Source organism: Sciurus vulgaris, assembly GCF_902686455.1.
Source record: "Sciurus vulgaris genome assembly, chromosome: 10".
Lineage (NCBI taxonomy): Eukaryota > Metazoa > Chordata > Mammalia > Rodentia > Sciuridae > Sciurus > Sciurus vulgaris.
This window is the reverse complement of record NC_136470.1, coordinates 123,307,405-123,326,908: the sequence shown is the minus strand read 5'-3', so window position 1 is coordinate 123,326,908 and position 19,504 is coordinate 123,307,405. Positions and strand designations below refer to the sequence as shown.

Genomic DNA, 19,504 nt, shown 5'->3' with positions numbered 1-19,504 from the left:
ACCCCACCAGCAATGTAAGAGTGTACCTTTTTCCCCACATCCTCGCCAACACCTATTGTTGCTTGTGTTCTTGATAATCACCATTCTAATTGGGGCGAGATGGAATCTTAGCGTAGTTTTGATTTGCATTTCTCTTATTACTAAAGATGGTGAACATTTTTTCATATATCTGTTGATTGCTTGTAGATCTTCTTCTGTGAAGTGTCTGTTCATTTCCTTAGCCCATTTGTTGATTAGATTATTTGTATTCTTGGTGTAGAGTTTTTGAGTTCTTTATATATTCTGGAAATTAGCGCTCTATCTGAAGTATGAGTGGCAAAGATATTCTCCCACTCTGTAGGCTCTCTCTTCACATTACTGATAGTTTCCTTTGCTGAGAGAAAGCTTTTTAGTTTGACTCTATCCCAGTTATTGATTCTTGCTTTTATTTCTTGTGCTATGGGAGTCCTGTTAAGGAAGTCTGATCCTAAGCCAACAAGTTGAATATTTGGACCTATTTTTTCTTCTATAAGATGCAGAATCTCTGGTCTGATTCTGAGGTCCATGATCCATTTTGAGTTGAGTTTTGTGCAGGATGAGAGATAGGGGTTTAATTTCATTCTGTTGCACATGGATTTCCAGTTTTCCCAGCACCATTTGTTGAAGAGGCTATCTTTTCTCCACTGCATATTTTTGGCCCCTTTGTCTAGTATGAGAAAATTGTATTTATTTGGGTTTGTGTCCATGTCCTCTATTCTGTACCATTGATCTACCTGTCTATTTTGGTACCAATACCATGCCGTTTTTGTTACAATTGTTTTGTAATAGAGTTGAAGATCTGGTATTGCGATACCCCCTGCTTTGCTCTTTCTACTGAGGATTGCTTTAGCTATTCTGTTTTTTTTTTATTCTTCCAGATGAATTTCATAATTGCTTGCTCTATTTCTGTAAGGTACATCATTGGGATTTTAATTGGAATTGCATTGAATCTGTATAGCACTTTTGGTAGTATGGCCATTTTGACAATATTAATTCTGCCAATCCAAGAACATGGGACATCTTTCCATCTTCTAAGGTTTTCTTTACTTTCTTTCTTTAGTGTTCTGTAGTTCTTGTTGTAGAGGTCTTTCACCTCTTTTGTGAGATTGATTCCCAAGTGTTTTAATTTTTTCGATGCTATTGTGAATGGGGTAGTTTTCCTAATTTCTCTTTCTGAAGATTCATCACTTATGTATAAAAATGCATTGGATTTATGAGCATTGATCTTGTAACCTGCTACTTTACTGAATTCACTTATGAGTTCTATAAGTTTTCTGGTGGAATTTCCAGGTTCCTCTAAATATATAATCATGTCATCAGCAAACAGGGATAGTTTGAGTTCTTCTTTTCCAATTCGTATCCCTTTAATTTCTTTGGTTTGCCTAATTGCTCTGGCTAGAGTTTCAAGGATGGTGTTGACTAGAAGTGGTGAAAGAGGGCATCCCTGCCTTGTTCCAGTTTTTAGGGGGAATGCTTTCAGTTTTTCACCATTTAGAATGATATTGGCCATGGGCTTAGCGTAGATGGCCTTTACAACGTTAAGGAATGTTGCCACTACCCCAATTTTTTCTAGTGTTTTGAGCATGAACGGATGCTGTATTTTATTGAATACTTTTTCTGCATCTATTGAAATAATCATGTGATTCTTAACTTTAAGTCTGTTGATATGGTGAATGACATTTATTGATTTCCGGATGTTGAACCAAACTTGCATCCCTGGGATAAAACCCACTTGATCGTGGTGCACTATCTTTTTAATATATTTTTGTATGCAATTTGCTAAAATTTTGTTGAGAATTTTTGCGTCAATGTTCATTAAGGATATTGGTCTGAAATTTTCTTTCCTTGATGTATCTCTGTCTGGTTTAGGTATCAGGGTGATATTGGCTTCATAGAATGAGTTTGGGAGGGTTCCCTCCTCTTCTATTTCATGGAATACTTTGAGGAGTATTGGAATGAGCTCTTCTTTAAAGGTTTTGTAGAACTCGGCTGAGAACCCTTCTGGTCCTGGACTTTTCTTTGTTGGTAGGCTTTTGATGACCTCTTCTATTTCATTGCTTGAAATTGATTTATTTAAGTTGTGTATGTCCTCCTCGTTCAGTTTAGGTAATTCATATGTCTCTAGAAACTTGTTGATGTCTTCGAGGTTTTTCTGTTTTGTTGGAGTATAGATTTTCCAAATAGCGTCTAATTATATTTTGTATTTCACTCGTGTCTGTTGTGATATTTCCTTGTTCATTCCGAATTTTAGTAATTTGAGTTTTCTCCCTCTTTCTCTTTGTTAGTGTGGCTAAGGGTTTATCAATTTTGTTTATTTTTTCAAAGAACCAACTATTTATTTTGTTAATTTTTCCGATTGTTTCTTTTGTTTCAATATTGTTGATTTCGGCTCTGATTTTAACTATTTCCTGTCTTCTACTACTTTTGGCGTTGGTCTGCTCTTCTTTTTCTAGGGCTTTGAGCTGTAGTGTTAAGTCGTTTGTTGATTTCTACTTCTTTTGTTGAATGCGCCCCATGAAATAAATCTTCCTCTAAGTACTGCTTTCATAGTGTCCCAGAGGTTTTGATATGATGTGTCTTTGTTCTCGTTTACTTCTAAGAATTTTTTAATTTCCCTTCTGATGTCTTCTGTTATCCATTCATCATATAATAGTGTATTATTTAATCTCCAAGTATTGGAGAAGTTTCTGTTTTTTATTCTGTCATTTATTTCTAATTTCAATCCATTATGATCTGATAGAGTACAAGGTAGTATCTCTATCTTCTTGTATTTGCTAACAGTAGCTTTGTGGCATAAAACATGGTCTATTTTAGAGAAGGATCCGTGTGCTGCTGAGAAGAAAGTGTATTCGTTCTTTGTTGGATGATATATTCTATATAAGTCGGTTAAGTCTAAATTGTTGATTGTGTTATTGAGATCTATGGTTTCTTTATTCAATTTTTGTTTGGACGATCTATTCAGCGGTGAGAGAGGTGTCTTAAAATCGCCTAGTATTATTGTGTTGTGGTCTATTTGACTTCTGGAATTGAGAAGGATTTGTTTGATGTACATGGATGAGCCAATGTTCGGGGCATAGATATTTATGATTGTTATGTCTTGCTGATTTATGCTTCCCTTAAGCAGTATGTAATGTCCTTCTTTATCCCTTCTGACTAGTTTTGGCTTGAAGTCCACATTATCTGAAATGAGGATGGATACTCCAGCTTTTTTGCTGTGTCCGTGTGCATGGTATGTTTTTTCCCATCCTTTCACCTTTAGTCTATGGGTATCTCTTTCTATGAGATGAGTTTCTTGCAGGCAGCATATTGTTGGATTTTTCTTTTTAATCCAATCTTCCAGTCTATGTCTTTTGATTGATGAGTTCAGGCCATTAACACTCAGGGTTATTATTGTGATATGATTTGTATTCCTAGTCATTTGACTCATTTTTGTTTTTTGACATGATTTGGTTTCTCCTTTATTTGGCTATTCCTTTAGGCTAGTTCCTCCCGTAGCTGATTTGCATCGTTGTTTTTCATCTCTTCCTCATGGAATATTTTGCTGAGAATGTTCTGTAATGCCGGCTTTCTTTTTGTAAATTCCTTTAGCTTTTGTTTATCATGGAAGGATCTTATTTCGTCATCAAATCTGAAAGTAAGTTTTGCTGGGTATAAGATTCTTGGTTGGCATCCGTTTTCTTTCAGGGCTTGGTAAATGTTGTTCCAGGCCCTTCTAGCTTTTAGGGTCTGGATTGAAAAATCTGCTAATATTCTTATTGGTTTCCCCCTGAATATAATTTGATTCTTTTCTCTCGCGGCCTTTACAATTCTGTCTTTATTTTGTATGTTATGTATTTTCATAATAATGTGCCTTGGTGTGGGTCTGTTGTAATTTTGTATATTTGGAGTCCTATGAGCCTCTTGTACTTGGTTTTCCATTTCATTCTTCAGATTTGGTAGATTTTCTGATATAATTTCATTGAATAGATTGCTCATTCCTTTGGTTTGTTTCTCTAAGCCTTCCTCAATCCCAATAATTCTTAAATTTGGCCTTTTCATGATATCCCATACGTAATTCTTGTAGATTCTGTTCATGATTTCTTACCATTTTCTCTGTTTGGTCAACTTTGTTTTCAAGATTAAATATTTTGTCTTCAATGTCTGAGGTTCTGTCTTCCAGGTGTTCTATCATATTGGTTATGCTTTCTATGGAGTTTTTAACTTGGTTTATTGTTTCCTTCATTTCAAGGATTTCTGTTATTTTTCTTTTTCAGTATCTCTAACTCTTTATTCAAATGATCTCTTGCTTCCCATATCTGCTCTTTTAACTGTTGACTGGTGCGATCATTTAATGCCTGCATTTGCTCTTTCATCTCCTTCAATGCCTGCATTTGCTCTTTCATCTCCTCGTTTGCTTCCCTGATTGTTTTAATTATGTACATTCTGAACTCCTTTCTGACATTTCTTCTGCTGTGCTGTCTTTGGGTTTTATTGATGTAGTATCTAGGTTTGTTTGGGACATTTTCTTCCCTTGTTTTCTCATATTGGTCAGATGTCAGTGGGACTCTGATATTGCAGATTTCCTCTATTGGCTTATAGTGTCCCTGTAGATTTCCAGTGTATCACCTCCCAGCCTTCAGTAGCCTGAAGTCTTGAAGGAACTTGACAATGCAGTGCTTCCGAAGAACCCTGCCCCTAGTCCACTACCGGTTCCAGGGCTTGGAGCTGGCTCTGTGCGGAAAGGCTCTCACTGGGCGGTCTGCTCCGAGAAGCTAGCTGTGAAAGGAGCCTGCCATCGGAGGGAGCAGGGCTGCTTGGGGAAATCCCTGGCTGCCCTGTCCTGATCCCTGAAGCTGCCTGTGGGCTGGAGCTCGCCGCTGGCTCTGGGACTTGGAGCTGGTTCTGTGCAGAAAGGCTCTCACTAGGGGGCCTGCTCCGTGAAGCTGGCCATGTGGAAGGGGCCAGTCGCTGGAGGGAACAGGGCTACCTGGGGAAGACTCTAGGTGCCCTGCCCTGCTCTGAGAAGCCGCCCCTATCTGGGCCTGCCACCCGGGCTGAGCTTCACCCAGTGGAGAAGACTCACCCGGTGGCTCTATTTTAGTACGAGTCTCTCAATGCTTCCCCTTCTTGAATCCTGGGTTCTGGAGCGACAGGAGATGCAGTTACCCTCTAGTCCGCCATCTTGGATCGCCCCCCACCCAGTGGTTTTTTTATTTGAGACAAGGTCTCACTAAGTTGCTGAGGTTGGCCTTGAACTTGTGATCCTCCTGCTTCAGCTTCCTGAGTTACTGGGATTACAGGCATGTGCTACCATACCTGGATGAATTGCGAAATTATTTGAGACTCACACTGAAGTGGCAAAAATAGTACAGAGTTCCTGTGAACCCTTTCCCCAGTTTTCTCCAGTGATAATTTCTACATCAATGCAGTACAATGATCCAAATCAGTAAACTGACATTAGTACTACTAACCACAGAACTTATTTGGATTTCAATAGTTTCCATGTACTCACTTATTCTTTCCTCTCACTCTTTTATAACAATTATTATCACAATCAGAATATAAAGCTATTCCATCATCCCCCCAAAGCTCCTCATACTACCCTTTTGAAGTCACAAGTTGACCCCAACCAGAGTTTCTGGCAAACACTGATCTGTTCTCCATTGCTATAACATGTTACTGAAAAAAAAATTTTTTTTTCTGTACTGGGGATTGAAACCAGGGCCTTGCGCATGCTGGGCAAGTACTCTCCCACTGAGCCCACAGCCCCATTCCTAAAATATTTTCTATGGAATTATATAGTATGTAACCTTTTGAAATTGACTTCTCTCAATATTTCACACTGTCAGATATATCAAAATTTCATCCCTTTTTACTGCTGAGCAGTACTCCATTTTATGGAGATATAAAATAATACGAGTACGAATAGGTAAACAGTGGTATGTATGTATGTGTGTGTATATATTCACACAAACACACACACATACACACAAACATACCACTGTTGGTTTACCCATTCATCTATTAAACGGTCTTTATGTTATGTCAGGTTTGGGCCATTATAAATAAAACTGCTATGAACGTTACTGCATGGGTTTTTGTGTGAATACTATTTCCATTTTTCTAGAGTAAATATTTACAGGTTTGATTGTTGGGTTTTATGATAAATATATCTCCAACTTTGCAAGAAAGTACCAAACTGCTTACCAGAGTGCTGTATCATTTTACATTCTTAGCAAATATATAAGGAACATGGTAGATTCCATATGCGTATATTTGGTATTTTCTATTTAAGCCAATCTAATGGGTGTATGTGTTATTTTATTGCAGCTTAACTTACATTTCCTTAATGGCTAATGATTTTGAACATCTTTTCATATGTTAATTGACTAGTACCATATCTTCTTGGAGAAACACCTGTTTAACCTTTTGCTACAGACACATAAAGTTAGGGGTTTACCATATTAAAGCAGTTCTAGATAAAAGGAAAGCAACTTTCAGAAATTCTTTAAAAGCAAATATGAGGCTGGGTGGTAACTCAGTGGTAGAGCACTTGCCTTGCATGCGTGAGGTGCTGGGTTCAATTCTCAGCACCACATAAATAAAATAAAGGTACTGCGTCCATCTACAAATTAAAAACATTTTTTTAAAAAAAAACAAATGTGAAGAAAAAAAGATATAGCAATAATGAAGGTTGGTAGGTTTTAAAAACAAAATCTGACTTGTCTATTTTGAGTTATATTACTGAGAAAGAAAAAAGGTAGAAGAAAATGTGAAGTAACTACAAATTTAGGGCCTTGAGTTCACACTTTAAAAGGACATAAACAGCAGAAAGCCAGACTCCAAAGGGTGACTCCAACTATCAATGAGAAGTCTACAATTTAAAATGATTTGAGTTTTTTTAAAAAAATGCCAAAAAGTGAATATTACTTTCCTGGTACTTGGTTCAGACTTGCAGTTTTAAACTCTGCCTTTTAATTCAGACTATATAATTCAATTAATGTCCATATAAAATCCTAGAAATCTAATCAGAAATCCCAATCAGGAATACAACCTAACTCAGAGCCAAGATGCTATCCTTTGTCTACGTGGAAGTCAGACTGCATGAATTTGAATCCCAGTCCTGCCACTTGTAACCGTGCTGCCTTATGAAAACAAATTAACTATGTCAGTCTGTTCCAACTGCAAAATGGAGAAAATAAGAATATTCATTTCATGAGGATTAACATATATCAAATTCAAAGAACAATGCCTAGGATACAGGAAATGCTCACTAAATGCTATTGCTGTTTTTGCTCTAATTTATTCATCAAACATTTTCTACTTTGCACCAGGCCCTGAAAGAATGATGTTCAATAATCCAGGGTGATGGTCTTTACGCCACTCTTTAATGAGGGCAATGACAGAGGCAAGCACAGCAGCTAGCAGGGACACAGGGTGGACCTTCTGTTTTTTTCCCATTTTGCTCATTTTCAGAAAAGGCCACATTCATTTGTAAAAATTAATTTCTGATGTCACCATTCAGAAATAACCACTGCTAATATTTTTATGGAAATATTTTACATTCTTATAAAAATTCACAAATGAGGATGCAGAATGAGCTTAGTGGTAGTGTGCCTGCCTAGCATGTGTGAAGCCCTGGCTTTGATCTCCAGCATCACACATGAACACACACATAAAATTTACAAATATATATTTATAAAACATGGACCATATCAGGTATACCACAACTTACTTTAACCTAAGACTATCTCCTGAATTTACTTCTGTATCAGAATACACCTAACTCCATATTTTATCATTGGATGAAATAATTCTTTATAACATCTGTTATTGTTTAACATTTTGGTTATTTACTATATTCTGTTTTTAAATAAGCCCTGGTAAATTTTCTTATGCCTACACTTTAGTTATCCAGTTAATTTCTTACTAGAGTGGATACCATAAAATGTTGAGTTAAAAGGGGTACTTATGTGTATACACAAATCTTTAAGATACATAGGGCCAACCTACCCTTCAGAAAACTGCCAACTTATACTTCCAATATCAGTATAAAAGACTGTCTACGCAGCATGTTCTCCTGGAGTTGTACCACTCTTCACATTTTTGATAATCTGACAGATGGAAAAGTAGAAGTACAGTCTCAGTTTACACCTGATTACTGGTAAGCCTGAATGTCTCTTCATTTACCTGGCAGACATTTTGTCATTGTTCACTCGTGAAGTCTTTCTTTTTGTCTTTGTTCATTTTAAGAGGGAACGCATAAATTGGAAATGTCAAAAATAAAATAAAGGGGTCATACATAGTTTTGAAAGATCAGTGAGAGTTAGACAAAAAGGAAGAATACTCCAGGAAGAGGGAAACAAATATGGAGGCACAGAGATTCCAGAAGTATGGGCATTTCCAGCTGGTTTCACTGTGGGGGACTGTAGAGGCAGCAAGAGGAAAAGAAACCAGAGAGCAACAGGACTACACCACAGGCTGCCTTGTATGCTAAGCTAGGGAGACTGAACTTTATTCTGAAAGCTATTCAAAAAACAGGCTTTTAGGCTGGGGAGTAATATGAAATTTATGATTTAGAAAGATCATTCTAGTAGATGAGTGGAAAATAAGAGAGACAGGGACCAAACTGGGAAAATACAAATCAATTAAGAGACTGCTGTAATCTGTGCAAGAACATCTAAACCAAGTAGGTGGCAGTGGTAACAAAGAAAGGGCACCGATCAGATAGCCAAGGAGCAAGAATCCATAGAACTCAGGGGAAGGGAAAAGCGAAAGAGAGGCATCTTGATTTCCTGACTTGGGTATTAGAATACTAGTACTGTTACTCCCAACACAGACTTTGGTTTGGGCTTTATGAGGGGTGGTTGAAGAGAGTTTGACTTTGAATGTTATTTGAGGAAGTAAGTACCCATGCAATATCCAAATGGTGATTATCGGGTAAAATGCGAATATAACTGGCAGAGAGATCTGGGTTGGAGATGCAGCTCTGAAAAGTGACTCAGGGTGAATGTCCTCTCAGAGTAAGGACAGCTCTGAGCTGAGGACACAAACGAGGACACTACATTTCTGTGTAAAACACAGGAGAAGAATTCCTAGAGGAATTCTAAAAAGAACAGTTAGAAAGGTTAACAGGAGATTATGTGCTTATGGAGGCTGAAGGAGGGACTTTCAAACTGTCACCAGCATTAGCTACTGCTGAGAGACCAAGGACAAATATGAATAACCCACTGGGTTTGTTAATATGAAAGTCACCGATAACCTTAGTATAACTGCAATTTCAGGGGCTCAGTGTCAAGGATGTGGTGTAAATAGACCAGATTTTCATTGATTTCTTTTGTTAATAAAAAGGGGGGGGCTAAAATTATATTGCTATATTGTATGTGTATGATATTGAATATTAAGGAACAAAGGAAAGAAACACCTTCAGCAATTCACCAAAGATCTCCCATTAGGATGACACTTGCTTATGCAATAAGCTTTGACTCTGATAGATTAGCTAACCAATATTTCATTCACTGTATATTAGTGGAGACTTTATTAAATCATCTGAGGAGTATAAGCTCTATTTTTTCATTAGGCTTCTTTTAAAAGTTGATGAAGATGAAATTCCTAAAAATTTAGGGAATTCCTAAAAATTTTCACAGAAAAGCATTTTGGGAGGTAAAGTTTGCTTATAAATTTTAAGAAAGCAGAAATCTTCAAATAATCATACAATGAGAAAGTTCTTGGTGTTAGAATCACATTAACTATTAAGTTATTCTACTTTTAAATTCCGCAATACTTTTTTTGGACATTTAAACATAATTGAAATGATGTACATCTTATAGTTAGTAGCATCTTAAAATTCCTATTTGCCAGGCAGAATTGTGACATCATTGTCACTGAATGATACCTTATAGCAAGAGTGGAAAAATACCATCATACAAAACATGAATAATGATCTGGCAAAAGACAAAACAAACACAAACAAACACAAAAACAAAAAAAACAAAAACAAACAAACAAAAAAACCCTCAAGGAATACAGCATTTCTTTGGAGAAATGTTTCATCACCATTCTTGATGGCATAGAAGAGGATATTGTGAGAAAAAGGATGAACATAGATGACTCTAAGTTGAAAAATGATTTGAAATAGTCAGAACCAGAACTGACAATATTCTAGAAATATTTTAACCAATTATTTTCCCTATGTTTGTGCACGGGAGTGATAAGAAATTAAAAATATCTGAAAAAACTAAAAGAGTTCTTTCAATATGTGAAAAAGTTCTAAATTATGAGCATTATATCAAAGTTTCATAAGTTTTCTTTCTTTTTTAAAATGTGTTATTTTATTTGTTCTAATTAGTTGTACATGACAGTAGAATGCATTTATACATTTTGATCATACATAAATGGAGTGTAATCTCTTATTTTTCTGATTATACATATTGTAGGATCACATCAGTCATGCAGTCATACATGTACATGCAGTAATGTCTGTTTCACTCTACTGTCCTTCCTTCCCTAATACCCCTTCCCCTCCCTCTCCCTTCACTCCCCTCCACCTAATATAAAATAACTCTAAGGAGTATTCTTTTTTTCTTAATGGCAAATGGAATAATGAGTGTTCTACAATCTTAGATACAATGAAATATTGTAAAAACTTCCCATCAATCTAAACATGTTATATTCTGCTTTCTATCCTTGATACAACAGACTTTTTGGGAAATTTTATAATTATTCTGAACATTTATATTTACTCCCCCTGAGGTCTTGTTGTATGTAGCCTTTCCACCCATAGACCTTTTCTCTCTCCTGGTTCTTTCATCTCTGAAAGGACCAGAGTATGTTTTCCCAATTTCTAGTTCTGTAGTTCATATGTATCTTCAGAGTTTATTCAACAAATAATGAGCATTTACTATAATATTCACTTGAAGCACTTTACAGTTACTCTAAAAAGTACTTCTGGTGACTCCTAGAAAACTCCCCAACGGTAAACTGCTATGGCGGTTCCTGATGAAGTGGATCGGTTGTGAAACCAACAGAGAGGAATTGGGTTGTGATAGACGATGGTTTTCCAAGGTAAAGGAGGAATTGGACAGGGCCTTGTAAGCAAAAAGGAATTCTACAAAGGCACATGTAAGGTCCTTGTGTTTTTGAAGGAGTTTGATATTGCCAAAGCTGAAATACGTAGGATGGGTTTTACAGTTCTAAGGTTTCCTCCAAATGACAAGAAGAAAAAGAAATGCAAAATCTATCTTCAAAAACCTAGGAGACACCTGAAACTCCAAATTAGTATATGAAGACAGAAAACAGAAGTAAGAGTGGTAAATGACTTGCAGAGTGGGATACTGATGGCAAGCAAACCAGTTCATCCTCCACAAATCAAAAAACACTGAGGTACCACAGAAAATGGGGTAGAGAACTGAACACTGGGGAATTGATTAGTCCTCTTACATTCACTCTACAAACTCAGAAAATCCTCTTTTATCCTGATAAAGACTGTAAATTTATTTTCTGGGGGGAAAATCTGAACCAGAAAAGCACTCATACCAGGGGCATCAGACATATAAGGCAGTAAAAGACTGAAAATAAAGGAAAATTGAGTAAAAGTCTAAATACCAAATAGTGAGCCCATTAGCCTGATTTCCCCTTCCTAGAAAATAGATTATTACCTCTAACTCCTAGTCCTCACTGTGGATTAACAAATCCTTTTCTGGAGAAATAAAAATCTCATCAAGATACATGATTACCCTAAGTGAAGCATATTAATTAACAAATGATATCCACAAACACACAGCTTCCTTTCAGTTTTGCAGAGCCTCATTTTTATTTTAAATAAACTTTACTGATGCATAATTGACATACAAGGTAATTAAGTGCACAATGAGATCTGTCATGAGATTTGTATGAGATTTGTCAAAAATCATGTTAACAATTGCCCAATTACCACACCTAAAATATCCAAAAGCCACTGATCTGATTCCTAACACTACAGTTCTCTGTCTTCATATGAATGTAATCATACAATATATAGACTTTACTCTTTGGCTTCTCTCATTTAGCACAAGTGTTGAGTCATTCATGCTACTGTACATATCAATTATATATTCCTTTTGACTTCTCAGTAAATTCATTGCTGAATAAATCCAAATATCAAAATTTGTTTAATCTATTCAGCTGATGGACATTTGGGTTCTAGTTCATGCTATTATAAATTAAAGCTTTTATGAATGTTTAAGTAAAAGTCTCTTTGTGGATGTGTTCATTTCTTTTAGATTACTGGTAATGGAATTATTGTGTTGTAAGTGTACATTTAACTTTATAAGAACCTGCAAAACTGTCCTCTTAAGTAGTTCTACCATTTTACACTATCATTAGCAATATTTGAGAGTTATCTTAACCATCTTAATGTGAAGTGGTATCCCACTGTGGCTTTAATTTTCATTTCCCTGATGACTCAGTGTTATTCAGCATTTTTATATGCTTATTAAAAATTCATATTTATCTTCTTTGGTGAAGTGTCTATTCAAATCTTTGGGTTGTCTTTTATTATTCAATTCTAAGAGTTGTTATATATTTTAGATTCAGATATCATCTCCTAGTCTGTGGCTTCTCTTTCCATTTTCTTTCCAAAGCAGTAGCTTTTAAAGAGTAGGAAATTTTTGTTTGTTTCTGGATAGGGTCTTATTACATCCCTGGACTGATCTTGATCTCCTGGATATAAGCAATCTTCCCACCTCAGACTCCTGAGTAAATAGTACTATGGGTATGTGCCACTATGAAGAGTAAGAAGTTTTAATTTTATTAATTTTTATCATCCAATTAATCAAGTTTTATTATTAATACATTTGTACGCTGAGATCTCTGCCTATCCTATGGTCATAAAGATTTTTCTCTTGAGCTTTCTTTGTTGTAGTTTTATAGTTTCACCTTTTATTTTTAAAATTATAATCTACTTTGAATTAATTTTTATGTATACTGTGAGGTTGAGTTTGAAGATCATTTAGCAACGTTTGTTCAAAACACTGACTATTCTGGGGCTAGGTATGTAGCTTGGAGGTACAGCTTTTACCTAGCATGCATAAGGCCCTGGGTTTGATCCCCAGCACCACAAACAAACAAACAAACAAAAAACACTACCCCATTGAATTATATTGGAGCCTTTGATTAAAAAAACAAGGCTTATTTCTGTATATTGAATATTTTTGATATACAAGGGTTAATTCTGAATTCCCTATAATTTTGCTTATATATACATGATGCCATTCTTCCTTAATTATTGTAGCTTTATAGTAAGTATTAAAATTATAAGGCATATTTACAAATTCTTTTCCCTAGAATTGTTTTAGATATTCTTTGCCTTCCACAAAAACAATAGAATCAGCAATTTTCACAAAGCCTGCTGGAATATTGAATGGAATTTCAATGAATCTCAATCTCCATTTGGTAAAAATCTTAACAGTATCAAGTCTCTATTCCACAAACATAGTATATCTCTTCATTAATTTAGATGTTCTTGAATATTTACAGGACTTTCATTAAGTTTATTCCTAAATATGTCTTTTTATTAAAATGGCATTATTATTTTAATTTAATTTTCTATACTTTTGGTTGCTGGTACAGAGAAATACAGTTGGTCAACCTTGTCACTTTCTACCTTGCTAAACTAATTTATTATATTTTGTGTATTTGTAAATCCATTGAGATTTTCTATAGAGATAACTGTATTATCTGAAAATAAACACAGCTTTACCTTTTCCTTTCCGATCTTACTGCTTTGTTGCCATGCTGGCTAGGATTTCCAGAATAATATTGAATAGAAGTAGTGAATTCAGAAATCCTTGCCATGTAGTTGATATTAGTCTTTTACCATTAGTATGATAACAGCTGCAGAATTTTTTGTAGATGCCCATCATCAGGCTGAGAAAGCTCCCTTCTATTTCTAGTTTGTTGAGTTTTATAAAATCTTAGGTGTTTTTAATTCTGTCAATATTTTATTTGTATCTAATGAAATGATCATTTAATTTTTATCCTTTATTTTGTCAATGTAGTAAAATAGGCTGAGAGCTGAAATTCAGTGTTTAAAATTAACAAATGATGAATTAGCAATAAATATGCATTTAGAAATTTGGAGATAAACAACAGAAGAAATACTGAACAAAAAAATTGACAGTGGCTGTCTTTAGGGAGCATGCCTACCTGGGAATGAAAATTGGTAATTTTTACAAAGTCTTTTATAATGATTCTTTAAACATGAAAATAATATAAATTTTAAAAATTAAAAAATAAGTTGAAGGGAGATGTGAAGATGATCTCTAGGAAGATGTAGGGCTAAGGCTGGCTGGGGAGTCAAGAGTACAGGAAAAATAAATTTAGCTTCATTTTCATGTTTAGTGAGACATTCAGAAGGCACTCCTCATGCAGCTGGATGTACTTGGCAGCAAAGAGACAAGAATTGAAGAAAAAGATTTGGGAGTAAGTACCAAAGATATGAGTTTTAAAGGCAGAAGAGTAGATGAGACTTAGCATGCATGGGGTATGAAAAGAATCAAGTACAAAATTCTGAGGAAGGTTGGCATATATGCGGCAAGGAGAGAGATGCAAGAAGGAAGACAAAATGAATTTTCAAAGGGCAGGTGGAGAACCAGCAAAATATGTCACAGAATTCAAGATAGGAAAGTGTTTCCTTCTTCCAACATGCTGAATTCTGAAAATTTTGTCTAATAAACATCAGAGTTTACTTTATCTTTATGGGTGTTTCTTCCTAATTTCATAAAAGAAACTTAGGAAGTTAATAAAACTTTAAACAATATAAATGTAATGATGGAAAATAGAGAAAGGTGTTACACATATTTTTATGTTGCTATTTATTTGTTCCATTTCAGGAAACATCTGGGGCAGAGAGTATGAGGTAAAGAAATTCCATTGTTTATCTCAGCTGATGAAAGAGTTTGAGAAGAAATGGTCAACATAAATTGCAGAAACAACAAAGAATTGAATATCCCTGTTACTTAGTGCATCATTAAAAAGCTCAGAGCAGAAAATATTGTAGAAGTGTCTTCAAAACTTTTTATTTGACAGGATACAGAAGGTGTGATGATTCAAAAGTAATGAGTCATTTAAAAATAATAAAAACTATTGCTCTGCCTGGAAAACATGGGCAATCATTGGTGGATGACTCAGTATGGAAACTGCTTCCAAGAGAAGAGTCAAGAGGAATACAAAGCAGGTGTACATAGAACTACTTGAGAGATAAAATGAGGAGACATGGGATATTTTATTTATTTTCACTTTTAAAAAATAGTTGGGAAAATAAAATGGCAAAAGGGAAAACTTCTCACAAGGGATGATTTCTGATGCCCAAAGAAACTATATATATATAATATGAAAGAACAATTAATGCTTTGGATTTAGGGATAATGTCTCAATGAGACTAAAGTAATATAACATTATTCCAGTAACAAGCCTGATTTGAGCATATAGAAATTAGGCAGTAATTTAAAACTCACTTTTACCCATATTCTCATAGAGGAAAAAAGGAAGTATGGTTAAGGGAAAAGCACCAGGTAGGCAGTAAGGAGTTCCTGGTTCAGCTTCAGCTTCTGTACTGTCCAGTTTGGTAATTTAGGTCAAGTCACTTCAATCACTGAGATTTCACCTTCTTCTTTGGAAAAAAGGAAAAACAAAAACAAAAACAAAAAAACAGGTTAAAAGATGGCTTTGAGGTCCAGACAATATGAGAAAAGCAAAACTTGCCTTTTCTTGGTTTGAATTAGGAGAGAGTTGTATTTTGCCAGCAAACTATTTTTTACTATTTGATAGAAGAATAATGAACTGGCTATTCATATTTAATTCCAAAACTATGGATTTCTCTGAGAACTGGCTCCAAAAGGAAAATTTGGGGTTAAACTTATACTGCTTTATAATTTAAAAAAATTCGCAGCCTAGGGGTGTAGCTCAGTGGTAGAGCACTTGTATAGCTTTTGTGAGATCCTGGGTTTAATGCCTAATGCATGTGCATACACACACAAAATTTCTATTATATATTCCAAAACATCAACAATAGTTGTCTGTCTGGCTCATAATATTTTAAATTATTTTAATTCACATATTTTCCTTTTCTAAGTATTTTTATTAATTTAGAGATAATAAAAAAATCAGATAGCATCCCATATGTAGAAAAATCATCTCGACAGTTTAGAAAAACACGCATATTTTAAACAGTTTAATACACGTTTGAGTACTACCTCAGACCAAGTACTCCTCAAGATGGGCCAATTCTATGGTTTTGCCTCATGCAGCTCTCAGTGTGAGTCGGGAGAAAAGGAGGACACTTTACCTTTAGGTTAAAGTTAGGGAGGGGGATTGCCAAACCCAGTCCTACAGTATAGAAATAGTTGGCCACAGGAAAGAGGGGAAATGCTGGGAAAGCAGAAGGAGCAAAACAGAAGGCGGCACGGGATGTGTGGGAGTTTGGTATTAATATTCATGTGTCAGGTTGGCTTCCAGGGGCCAAAGCTAAAGGGTTGGGCAGAGGTAACAGCTTCAGAGACCTCCTACTGAGAGGTTTCAGATGGAAGGGGAGAAGAGACATGGTCAGATTTAAACTGCACTTTGAGCAGATTTAGAGCACTTTGTGTAATACTGTGGGGGTCAGAGTTAGGAAAGCAAGACAAAGTGAAATAAACCAGGTAGGTGGTTTCTGCAGACTCCAGAAGACAATCCATGAGTGGGTAAATGGCTTATGTGATTAACCCAGGATCACAAAACTACAAGCAGAATCTGAATGCAAGTCCTTTATCTTTAAATTCTATGCCTTTCTATGTGCTGGCACAAGTACGAATTCTGGTCAAAGCTGGAAAGAGATCTTAAATTTATCTTTATTAAGTAAACTACAGATATATTTCTTAAAAATACTTTATTTATTAATTTATATTAGGTACCAAAATGTTTAGGACACTGCAGAAAACAAGTCTTCTTCTGTCTTGTAGGAATTTATGGGATAAAAGAAATGACAAAAAATAGGTAGGGGCTGGGGTTGTAGCTCAGTGGAAGAATGCTTGCCTAGCATGTGTAAGGCACTGGGTTCGATCCTCAGTACCACATACAAATAAATAAAATAAAGGTCCATTGACGCTTAAAAAATTTTTTAAAAGAATAGGTAAATGTATCCAATATTTACTGAGCTCCTCCTGGGCCCTAATGAAGATTTTAATGATAGTTCCTTTTAGGACATGATTTTTATGGCCTCCTTTGCTTTCCTTAGGAGTTCATTTTGGCACAAGTGAACAGAGTATTCACAGAGCCAACTAAACAATTCTAGGGCAAAATAAACAGAAGCACAGGGTCAGGGAAAATTTGCTTGAATAGGATAAGAGAAGAATTCCAAAGAACGATATAGGTGGCAGTGAGCTGGAGAAGAGCCTGGAACTGCCTTCAGCATGGTTTGGATATAACAAATTAAAGGTTCTGCTTTTGGGTTTTATTTTAAACAGTTTTAATCTTTATAAAAGTTAAGACTATGGAAATAATATATCCTGGAATAAAGACACAGAGAGACAAAGTAAAAAAGATCACACCAAGAGGTAGTATCAATGTATCAAAAAAATGCTTTTTGTCTTTAAATATACATATACACATAAACAGGCGTGAGGTTTTTGTGTATTTCTTTAAAACAAAAGTGAGATTATGGCTTATTTCCTGTTTTTCCCACTTAATTTGAAGAACGTTCTTTCCATGAAAATAAAAATCTATTATCACAACTTACATACAATATACGGATATACTGTACTAAATTTATTTGTTCAATTCTCTACTAAGGTACACTAGGCTGTATAAATAAGATGCAGAAAGGAAGCTAGAAGCAAACAAATGATAAAACTGACTTCAGCTGTGGCAGCATTCTGAATATTCTAAAGGTAGAAAGAGGTAAGATATATAGAAGCTCAAGAGATTTTAGTGCTCCAGACACGGATGAATAATGTCTGAAACTGGAATTCTTTGTGGATGAAGAATTTCCAAAAGGGGGCGGGGAAAGACTGTAACACACTAAAAATGAAGTAATTTCAAATCTTCACATCTGCAGAACAGATAGAATGTCACAGAACTCACTCAACTAAAAACAGTGGGTGGACTGCCAGGGAAAAACCAAATGCTGTTCTAAACACAACCACAGTTTTGCAAGGAAGTAACAAAGCTCCCCAAATTGAGCTCTAATGTGCATTGAGCCTTTCTCTGAAGTTGCTAGGTAGCTGGAAGACTTCATGTATCCTCTCTTGAGTCTCCACTTCCTCAAGAGCTGGGCAGGCTCTGTGGGTTACACGCTGCTTGTCAGAGTTCCCTTGGAAGCTGCTTATACTAGGCATTTTCTACTGTGACGGGAACAGCTCTACTATTTTTTTAGATATTGCATCTTCATAAAAGGTTTTACTTGAAAAAACACTTAGTTAAAAAGTATTCTTAAACTCACAGGGTTAAAAAAATAACATTTGCCTCATTTGTTAATCACAAAGGAAAATGTAAATTTATAATAGAAGGCTCTGAAAGTCACCACCTTAAGAAATTAGTCAAATTTAGCACCACTACTGGTGTGATAATCAGGTAATATGTATTTCCACATAGTGAAAAATACACAATCATCTAAGAAGTTTGCGTGCCAAAAAACACTTTAACCTTAATCTAATCAATCTTTCAGAACTAATGTCCAGTAATAGGAAACATGGGACATACAAAAATAAGTTACTACACCATGAAGAAACAAAAGAAACTCACAACATCGATCATTTTATATTTGCCCTGACCTCTTCAACTAGTTCAGTATCTCAAGGGAAAAACTTAGGTTTGTGTGGGTAGGTCAGGGAGAAAGGAAACAGAAGGAACATCAAATATAACAGCTCTGAGATAGGGGTATGTTTTGAATGCAAGAGTGAGAACACCAGGATGTCCCTACTATGGATCCTACACAAAACAGGAAGCTACTTAACAAGAGTTTTAAGCAGAGAAATGACATGATTTGACTCCCTATTTAACAAGATCATTTGGGCTATTATGAGAACAAACCTCAAGGAACTAGAAGAGGGAGACCAAAAGGGGACTACTGGAATAATTCAGGCCAAAAAGGATGCTGGCTTGGACTAGGTGGTAGAAGGGAAAGGGTAAGAGCAGTGAGCAGATTTTGGATATATTCTGAAACTAAAGTCAACGGGACAGATACATGGGTGTTTTAGTCCACTATTTCACTACTGTGACTGAAATATCTGACCAGACAACTGTAGAGGAGGAAAGCTTATTTGAGGGCTCACAGTTTCAGAGGTCTTAGTCCACAGAAGGCTGGCTTCATTACTCAGTGCTCCAGGTGAGGCAGGACCTCACGATGGAAGAGTGTAGCAAAAGGAAACAGCTCACATGTTGATGAAGAAGCAGAGAGAGTCTACTTACTAGATACAGATATATACCCCCCCAAAGCTATGCCCCAATTACCACTTCCTCCAGCCACACCCTACCACTTCAGTTAACACTCAGT

The 19,504-nt window shown here is 35.7% G+C and overlaps 1 protein-coding gene across 5 annotated transcripts in view; it reads right to left on the bottom strand.

The window, feature by feature from the left end:
- Positions 1-19,504, bottom strand: part of PPP2R3A (protein phosphatase 2 regulatory subunit B''alpha) — a 150,090-nt gene that overhangs the window by 111,837 nt on the left and 18,749 nt on the right. For 2 of the 5 annotated variants that reach the window (XM_079155007.1, XM_079155009.1), the window contains exon 2: positions 15,492-15,646. The exons of 2 other annotated variants lie outside the window; for them this stretch is intronic. The gene's annotated coding sequence lies outside the window, so the exon portion shown is untranslated. Of the gene's footprint in view, positions 1-15,491; positions 16,027-19,504 lie in introns of those variants that run through there. One more of the 5 variants, XM_079155010.1, reaches the window with a different exon arrangement.